Below are 10,635 nucleotides of genomic sequence, written 5' to 3'. Positions count from 1 at the left end.
CGCACGAGGTTCGAGGCTCTTGACGTATTTGGTGGTTACAGATTACAGCTTTGCTGCCTGTGATTCCCAAAGACGTGATGAGTCCTTGGCCAAGTAATATATATATTTTGCTCTCTTTACAATAAATAGTTAAACTTAGAAGTTGTCTGTCTTTTCTGGAATTCTGAACCCAACAAAATGGTGACCTACAACGTGATTCCAAAAAGACGATTGGGAACTCCCGTCTTCGAGTCCGAGGGACTGAAGGACGGCGGAGACCTCCTCCGGATTCCTATCAATACTCACAGGGCTAAAATCAAAGGTAAGCAGAAGCTTGTTGTATAACTACCAACATTCTGCATAGGTAGAATAGGATTGTTAGAACTGTGAGTGTTGGTGGAAGAACAGAGGAGGTAATGTAAACATATGAGACAACTGAAGTGTGGGGGGAGCAAGGGATATATTTCTGATACGTGTGCACATGGTTTAGGGGTCCGGAACCTATGACAAGAATTGAACATAAACATAAGAGTCTGGGACCTATGTTAAGAATTAGTGATCAACATACAGATGTAGCGCGTCATTTCAGATGCCTACCCATGCGGGTCCGTGATCTGCACGGGGTGGGCCCCTGCTGAAAAGGAACCCCCCTCCCTTGATAAATAAATGTAATTTTAATGAAACCAGCTGCAATGGATCATGGATCCACCAGGGGGAGCTGTGAAAAGCTGCCACACTGGAACTCATGTGAAATAAACAGCTGATAGGTCTACAGGTATCTGATCGGATATTTGTTAAGATCCATATGTCACGGATAGGATCATATTCTGTGCTAAATAAGAGACATGTAATCATTTACTAAACATCACCATGTTTTTATTTAACAAAATAATGTTGTTTAATTCACGTAGGTGTAAGTACAAAACCATCGCTATGTTTTTAGATCAAGAAATGCAGCCCGGCTCAAACAAACGATTTTCAATCATCATCCTCACGATTATTTAATGTATCATATGTTCGCGAATTGACATGAATGCACTAATACATGTAGTTTAATCCACGTGAGTTTACAACAACAAAAATAATCGCTTTGTTTTTATATCACATCCGACCGGAGGAAAATGCAGCACGGCTCTCACTACCGATCATCCTAATCCCACTGGCAAACAATAATATGTACAGTGTTAATAGTTTACTGTATTATTAGTGTCTAATATTACTGCTATAACAATCACACTTTGAGTTGTTAAAATCAGACCGTTGGTTTTTTTTAAACAGTCTGAATGAAACGGCAGCTCTCAGGTGATCAGGTGTGTGTTTACCAGTGTTATTTTTTTATTTTATTTATATATTTATTTGACAGGCACAGTGCACATTGATTGACATTTCTGTAAATGCGCCAGAGTTAGCCAACATGCTATTTTTCGTCTGTAGTCCCTGGACAGATGTTGAAAGTCATCCTAAAAACAAAAATTCACTTCAAATAACAGGTAAATACAATCAGTAAAACAACATTCAACAGAGATGCTTATATTATGATAAAAGCATATATAAAAACATAAAAACTAAAATACATATTCACAAAGCAGGTCAAGGCACATGTGCAGACAGAGCGTTGTAAAGTGCAGATTGTGTGTGTTGACAGAGCTGACTTTCCACTAACCATGTTTTTAAATTAGATTTAAATAAACTGCAGGTGTTTTGATCTCTAATCTTTACTGGGATTGAGTTCCACTGTTGTGCAGCTTTAAAAGAAAAAGAAGATTGGCTGAATGAGCTCTTCCTTAATGGAACAATGCAGTCTCCTCTTGTTTCAGCTCTTGTTGACCTGTTACAGGTGTGCCTATGGTGATCAAATGTCTGAGCGGAGGTGAGGTAAGGCCGTGTATTATTTTGTACATGAGGCAAGCATTTGCATATCTCATTAAATGTTCCCAGTTGGGACTAACGTGTTACAAACTAACGCATTACTGTAACGCAACTACCTTTTGCGGTAACTAATAACGTTACTAGTTACCTATTCCCATTCAGTAACGCCGTTATAGTTACTGTGATTTAAATGGGTGCGTTACTGCGTTACATTATGTGATGGAACTGAACCAAATCTCCCTGCGGATGTAGCTTACAGGCGAATACAGCGATGTCCTCTCACAGCACCATGGAAAAGTGAAAGTGACCAGAGAGGAGTGAAGATTGGTTAACGCGGGGTAACATTTCAGGGTAAGCCAATCAGAGACAGAGTTGGGCGGGTCTTGTCTTATGGGGAAAATACACAGACACACAAACACTTGCTAACACACACACACACACACACACTATGGCAGATGCAAGTATCAGCGAGAGCAGCAGCACATTAACAACTTGGAGATATAACCACATATTCAATTTGTGGGGATAAAGGACGCACAAAATATTATGGTCAAAGGTAAACTGTGTGCAGGACAGAAAGCATTGTCCACATCGAATAACAGCAATGCCAATCTCCTGGAGCACCTAACTAATGTACATGAGGCTATAAAACTATTCGCCAAAGACCCCACCGTCTCAACCACCGGCAGTGACCCAGATGGAGCAACACCATCTAAACATTTTACAAATATTTACAAACAACTATTTACAAAAAACAACAATTTATAAAAAAGCAATACTATTTACAAAAAAGGGTTAGGGTAAGCAACTATTTACAAAAAAGCAATACAGAACTCTCGGGCATCAGGACCCTAACCATTTTGAAAAAACAAGAAGGTTTCTTTGTGAAAGGGACATCCTCTTCATCTGCTTCCTGGGCCCTAAAAAGCAGAGCAAGAATAGGAACAGTGGTGAATAAGGGGAGAGAATACAATATTATATATATATAACAACAACAACTGAGGACATATGCACATTTCCCTTAACACACACATTTGAAATAAAAACATAACAGCAACAGCTTTGCTTGGGCCACCGTTGACCGGAGCATTGTTTAGAGTATAGGTGAGGTCCTGATTAATTTATTCCGGTAAATTACTCTGACCTCACTAATTGTCCTGACCGAAGTTACTGAGTCTATGTAAGTTTACTGCTTGGCTCAGATCCACCAAACGTCAGCAAGATCTCACCTCTATTAACTCCCCGAAGAACCAGGTTCAATTAACTGCTGTTTCTATTCAGACAACTCTTTTAATCTGTTTAAGCGATCCCGAAGGATTTTGGTATCAGTAAATGGGGTGTGTTCCTACCTAAACATGTGTGTGGCAGGGTGCAGTCTTACCTTTGAAGCAGGAGAGGAGAGCAGAGATTTTCCCTTTTATTGTCCCAATCCAAAAGGTGAGATCAGTTTATTTGAAGAAAAAGTAGGTCCAAACCAATACAGAGTCTTTACCTTTTAACATATTATAATCATACAAAACATATCAAAATGGGGTTATATATTTTTTATCTAAAACCTTAATTCATATTCATTCAAAAGCCCAAATCATGTATTCTGGTCGTTCTAATAACGTCTTCCAGCAACCTAATCATGTATTCTGGATCGTTCTAATAACATCTTCCAGCAGAAAACCCAAATCATGTATTCTGGTCGTTCTAGCAACGTCTTCCAGCAACCTAATCATGTATTCTGGATCGTTCTAATAACATCTTCCAGCAGAAAACCCAAATCATGTATTCTGGTCGTTCTAGCAACGTCTTCCAGCAACCTAATCATGTATTCTGGATCGTTCTAATAACATCTTCCAGCAGAAAACCCAAATCATGTATTCTGGTCATTCTAGCAACGTCTTCCAGCAACCTAATCATGTATTCTGGTTCGTTCTAATAACATCTTCCAGCAGACCACTTACCGAGAGCCGTCTAACCCAGCTCTGAGGGTCAGAGCTTACCGGGAGAGAGTATACCAGGGGTTTCCCCCTCTCTTATCATACAAAACATTCCACTCAGCAAACAAAGAAATTCACTCAGCATTCAAAGAAATTCACTCAGCATTTCATCCAAGAAATTCACTCAGCATTTCATCCAAGAAATTCACTCAGCATTTCAACCAAGACATTCACTCAGCTTTCAATGAAAAAAATCAAGAGATATTTACCAAGTTTGAGAGAACCTTACCGCGAGCTATTAACCCAGCTCTGAAGGACAGAGCTTACCGGGAGAGAGTATACCAGGGGTTTCCCCCTCTCTCCTCGACGAAATCCAAAAAAGCCAGTCTTTTTATGCTCAAAAAACCGGATAGAAAACCCACAAACACCTCCTCTATACCCAACCAACATATTCTATTGGCTCTGGCACAAGACACACCTTCCCAAGTTTGTGTAAAACAAAACATGACTAGACATATTCTATGACTATGACATAACCACCTTTTTGAGGCCTCAATGTGTTTCTCCTTAAGTCCGGAGCCCCCCTCCCTGCTGTGAGAGGAGAGGAAAGAAACTGCCTACTCCCTTATCAGTGACACCCATAAATCATTATAAGTCTTACACTCAATTTAACAAACCACTTTGTTTTGTTTATGCTGTAAATATAGAAAAACCTAAAATATGAAGCATTTTCATTGTGGGTTATACAAGAATATAATTGATTATATTTGATTATAACTAACTTTCGTTTTAAGTATTCAACATACTATGAAGCTGTCAACACCCTCTTTTTAAAATGCAAAGTTATCAAACAGCAACAACTAAAATTGTAAGCATACATACATATTCAAAAACCATCAAGAAGCATTCTCATTATGGGTTCATACAAGAATATGATTGATCATATATGATTTATAATTAACTGTCGTTTTTAAGTATTTACTTCATACTATGAAGCTCTCAACACCCTCTTTTTAAAACGCAAAGTTATCAAACAGCAACAGATACAATCGTAAAAACACATACATATTACATACGTAAAACTTCAAGCATCAATATCATGAAAAGTTCTTCAGCATGTGTAATCAGGACGACCTTTTGATGAACCTGGTGTGGAGAACGCCGAAAACATAGTACCTCACTGGAATGTTCTCGTCATCACAGGTCAGGCACCCGAGTAAAAAGAGTCATGCTGATCATAGATTTGTACGCACCCCCACTCGGCCTGACACTTGCAGGAGCGGGGGGCCTACAGTATCTGTTGTTCCAGTGTAGACTCCTAAATCCATGTTGCTATCTGATGTAAATCCTTGACCCTGACCATGGAGGGGTTGAGGTTCCTCCCTGGATGACACCTCCAAACGAAAGCCAGATAACTCGGTCAACAGTTGTTGTGGATTTTTTAGACCTCGTCAATAATCGCTCATGACTTTGTGACAAGGTCAATGAGGCCCCACACAATGATAGCACAAACGAGGAACCAGAAGCATATGAAACAGCTTAGCTGGCACTCGCTCATGGCATCCTGTGTGTGCAGTGTGAGTGTGGTGCTGGTGGTGACTTGGCACGTCACTTGTTGTCATCTGTTTCTACCGTCTCTCCCGGCCTGTGACTACGACCTTGCAGTGGCTGACGTGGACCCACATAGCTCTCTCGGTGACCTTGACCACTGTCTGGGTGACGAGAAGCACCTGGTAGGGACCTTGCCAACGGTTGGATTTCCAGCTCTTTCTCCGGAAGTCCTTGACCAGCACGAAGTCGTAGGAGATGGTGAAGTGGACCAGTGGCAGGGGTAGGTAGAGCTGCTGCTACCTGGCGTCTGATATCTGACCATGCAGTTATCAGGTAGTCGTCGTCCCTTTTTGGGAAATCCACTGCGATCGGAGTGGCTCAGCGGGTAGAGATGCAGCCTGTCCCACAGAGCTGGAAGAAACATCATCCTCCACTGGCAGGGTACAGGTGACTCAGCCGCTGGCTCCATGCTGTACAGGTTTCCTGGGTCCAGGACTTGGCTTCACTTAAGGCACTGTGACTGAAGTTGTCCCGCTAGGGAGGTTCAAATCCTCTTGGTAGATTGCTGAGGTATTAATCTCAACAATATAGCTAAGATCAAGTTTAAATCATTTCTCTGATTCATAAAAAGTTGTTTTCAGTTTAAAAACTTTCCCAAGGGTTTTCTCAAGCACTGGGCCATAACTTACTCTTATCAGTTTAACGACCTGACAGCCCTGCACCTCCATGCTGTGTGAAAACCAGCAAAAAGAAGAAGGAGGAAGATGTGCTCAAAAAAATATAATTTAAATGAATACTGTTGTAGGGTGTAGGCATATAACAATTAAAATAACTGAAAAGAAAACTAATAGTGTAAAATTAAAAAACAATGAGAAAAATAATACAAAGGTTATTTCCCATTTCCTCTTTGATACTGAGGTATTCTCCATTCAAGCTCCAATGATCCATATGCTAATAGACAGAGTTTCCTCTTGCCATCTTTCTTTGCATAATACTAAAGATTCTAACAGTTCTACTGCTAAATCCTTTGCATTTGAGCTATTACTTGTTACTCAGACTTAAATTCCCTCTTTTGCTCTATAAAGTATCCCTTGGCACTGAGTTTACCAAGACAAATTCTAAATTCTAGCGGGAAGATCCCACAAAAAGCCATCCTCTCCTGTGGAAGAAAGCACATTAACTGCCACGGGTGTGTGCAAAACATGTCATGTGATGTGAGACTGATAGCATCAACAGTGGATTGGGTAGGCCGCAGTCATATTCCTATCTGATTCTAAACTCAGTTGGCTCGGGTGAACCGGTCCTCTCTTCTGGAGTGAAACTACGTTCCCAGAGACTGACTTCACTGTATCCAAACCTTCTGATTTAGTTTTAAGCTAACCCTTCTCTGGACTTCGCCCCTTTCTGGTCACCCATACACGATTTCTGAACTTAAACGGAAAAGGTGTGATAGTTAGATATGACCTGACCTTTGCCCTAGGTAGCTTTTCCATACATATAGGAATATATTCAGCCTTGTCAAATTGATTGGAATGTCCCAATTTGTTTTACAGTTTGTATACTCCACTCTGTGGCTGCTCTAACGCCTGATACTTATATGGTAACGACCAGATAGGTGTGAATCCCTTTATCCTGCAAGGGTGACAAAACTTTCTTATTTTTAAAGTGAGTTACATTATCCATTCTTATTCTCTCAGTTTTTAGGAAAAACATACTTATATCTTCCGCCATTTCAGCAGACACTGTGTTCCAGTTGCTCAGGGGGTACGCGAATGCTTCCATCCCTTTTTCATATACTAGGGAATATTGCAGTCAGGTGGTTAACTCTTCCCCTGCTTTGAGCAAGCGCATCAACTTCTCTATTTCCCTGATAGTCGAAATCAATCTTATCTGTATGACTTCGGACATGATTCCATTCTAAGTTCATGCCAGCCCTTAACTCTGCTATTAGACTCCATTGATTTGCATGTGTCAGCGCTTCACCTTTCACATTGGTAAACTGTCTTTGTTCCCAGTTATTAAGCTCTTCTTTACCCGCTTTGTAACAATAATCAGTAACAATACGGATGTGTTATTTTAAGTTGTTTAGCAAAAAGAAGTCCCTCAACAAATGGCCTTTGCCTCAGCAGTTTGTGCTGTACCTGGTATTGCATCCTTTTGCTTGCAAAGTACTTCACCTGAATTAGTTTTCATTATAAAGGCCCAAGTGGCTGCTTGGTCACCTTTTCGCAAACTCCCCTCTGTAAACAGTGTTACCTTTGGAGCAGCGGTTTTCTTTAAGGGTTTCAATGTTTCCCTGTGTGGCTTACTTCCTGTGTTCCTAAACTCCACATCTGGATCTGACATCATCCTCTGCCATTTTCCATTCTTATTCTCTCAGTTTTTTGATATTGATATTTTTGTTCTGGTGTTAAGAAATGTTTTTGAATCTCCCTCTTTTCTTAACAACTGGAGCTATGTCTATTTTAGATCTGACTTGGTTAAGAGGTGATTTGTTCTTTGGTGAGAGGAACACTATTCCCCTTGTGCTGGGTGGGGGTGGGGGTGTGCTTTGGGAGAGTTTCTTATCTCCATCTCCCTCTCTGTGCTGAGGCCATAAAAGTTTTAATGGGTCACTCCGTGGTCTGCTCAGATTTTCTGACCCTGTCTCTGACCCTGTGTGTTGGGTTTTTCTGCAGCACCTCGGGAGCAGAGAAAGGGGGAGATTTTTTTTTCTCCAAAAGTGCAAGCTTCTTCATTGAGCAAAATAGTTTAGTTGATTTTGGTAAAGTATTTGAGCTTTAGCTTCGCAAAAAAACTTCCTCATATTAGTTTTGAAGATATTGTTGGGGTTTGATATCTGCTGATAGTTCCCACATAGGTTTTCTCTTAAAAGTACATGCAAAACAACCAGTATTTGTGGGTCATCTGATCACCACCTTGCCTTCTGACAGTTTAATAGTCCTTATCATATTATCACTCTGTGCTAGGACCTATTCTCTTTGCCAGAGCTGCTGCTATTCCTCCTGCACGTTTTAGCTTCCTATTAGCAGGGTTCACTAACATGGTTTGTTGACTAGTTTAAGATTTTCAATAATTGACATTTATTATTTCCAACATTCCTTTTCCCTGAATATCATGTCTAACAATGTGTTTTCTTCTAGGATTTGTAGATACTCATAAATGGCATTTTTGAGCTTTTATCCCTGTAGGGTGGAGGTAGGGTCTCAGACATTATACCACCTGTTTGTGGCTCTCTGTCCAAACGGTAGTCTGACAGGAAAGTATTTAGGTCGCAGTACGCCCGTGGGTCTGGGCTAAGCTGACCAGGGCGAGCAGAAGCTCCGGATGTTGCTTCTGTGTATCCCTCCCTGACGGACACCAAAAAAGCCCGAGATTATGGAATTAAACCAATAAATAAAAGCAAGGATAATTGTGTGTTATTGGTGAGTAAATAACAGTGTGTTATTTTGAAAAGAATAACAAATTAGAAGGAAACAAATATTTAAAAATACAGATTTCAGTATCCTGAGGCTCTGAGCCCCATTTATTTTCCTCACAGACGGCAACAAAAGTCCGAAATTATACGATTTAAAATAAAAGCAATAATTGTGGCTTGATATTGAGTAAGAACATGTTTTTATGAACCACACAGCTTCCGGTCTTCCACGACCCGACCGGAGAAAAAGACGTGCTGCAGCCTGCAGGCACGAAACACGTTACCAGTAGAAATACATTGCTTTTAAAATCGTGCTGTGCAACACGAAAAAAAGGGGCAAATCGTGTTGGTGAACACGAATCAATAGATTAAAAATCGTGTTGGTGAACACGAAATGCCGTGAGACTGGGTTGTAATATCACAACAAAATATCTATAAAACAGTAGAATTGGATTTCACATTATTTAACTATTATTTCACAGTAAAGCACTGTACTCAAAATCATCTTAGCACAACCATGATAGACTGTATATAAAGAGCACAACTCATTACTGTAAAATTTGAATTGTGCACCATTGCACATGTGCAGAATAGACTATTCTAACCGGCGTGTGTCCTGGCAACCCTGTCTCCTAAAAATTACGTTCCCACAGAACTAAACTGCATTCTCAATTACGTTTAGCTAGAAATGTATTTTTACAACGATTCCAGGGATTCCTGACTTGAGTTTCTAGCACCAGGGAAAGTGCAAAAAGTGCCCCAAATCAGCGTCTTAATTTACCCAGGGCCTAGTGCTTGGCTTTCGGCATGAAAATTCAGGAAACTCCCCTGAGTATTTTATTACATATCTCAACTTTGGAGAGGAGTTGGGGGACAAACGACACATCAAATCACATCTCCACATCAAACCGAAGCTAACTAGAATACTCTTGTCTGCCTAGCATGCGGGGAAATTGGCGTGCTCTGTCACCACAAGAGCGAGAGTGAAAGCGGCTTAATGGAAGGCTTTGTCCCGTTTTAAGCCATAACGTTTGACATTCGGAGCAGCAGAGGGGTGAATCTGCATGTACTCTTCGAGGCGATTCCAACGACACCAAGCTCAAAGCTGTCAGACCTTCCTTTGTGCCGTCTAGAGTACTGAGAGCCATGAAAACATGACCTTTAACCTTAGTTTGAGACTTGGTTGAAGGTCACAGCGGCCCCAAATGTTGCAAGCGGGTTCCACACAAGTTAAGCAACACACTCTCAAATTCTCGGAGCGCCAAACACCTTTTTTCAATTTTTTTCAATTTTCTCTCCCTCCCTCACCAAAGGGTGTCCAATCCTCAGCTCGAGACAGGATTTTGTGTGAGTTTGACATTAGATTGAAAACAAATGTCTGGGTGGGTTACGGTTCCCATATTCCAGATACCTTATCTGGGCCCTATTTAGACGCCCCTGGTGAAAAAATTATCTTTCCAGCCCTTTCCAAAGTCAGGTTATTAAAGATTAAAGATTATTTAACAAAACATTTCAATAACGTGCTTTAACCACTAGGTGTCCCTATTTATCAATTGGATCAAATATATAAGTCAGCCGAATTAGTGTTGATACTGAAAGGAGACGTATTGTGTGAAAAGAAATGGAATATGTTGTTTAATTGCTGATATATTTATATTTATTTTATTCTGCTGAGAAAGTTGAAGATCACGTGACATACACGCCAGAAAAAACGTCATTTCTGGGTATTTGTGGCGCTAGTCCACTGGTTTGCCTGTTAACCGTAGGTGTCACGTTTGAAGGGACGAAACGGAACGTCATCGCTCGAACGGCCAATCATATTGCGCTTTGAGGAACCCAAAGCCTCCTAACAGAGATGCCTCGATCCTTTCGAAAATTCGCACGGAGGCA

This window comes from Pseudochaenichthys georgianus, chromosome 12 (genome assembly GCF_902827115.2).
Source record: "Pseudochaenichthys georgianus chromosome 12, fPseGeo1.2, whole genome shotgun sequence".
Classification (NCBI taxonomy): Eukaryota; Metazoa; Chordata; class Actinopteri; order Perciformes; family Channichthyidae; genus Pseudochaenichthys; species Pseudochaenichthys georgianus.
The sequence above is the reverse complement of the archived record's forward strand: the minus strand, read 5'-3'. Positions refer to the sequence as shown.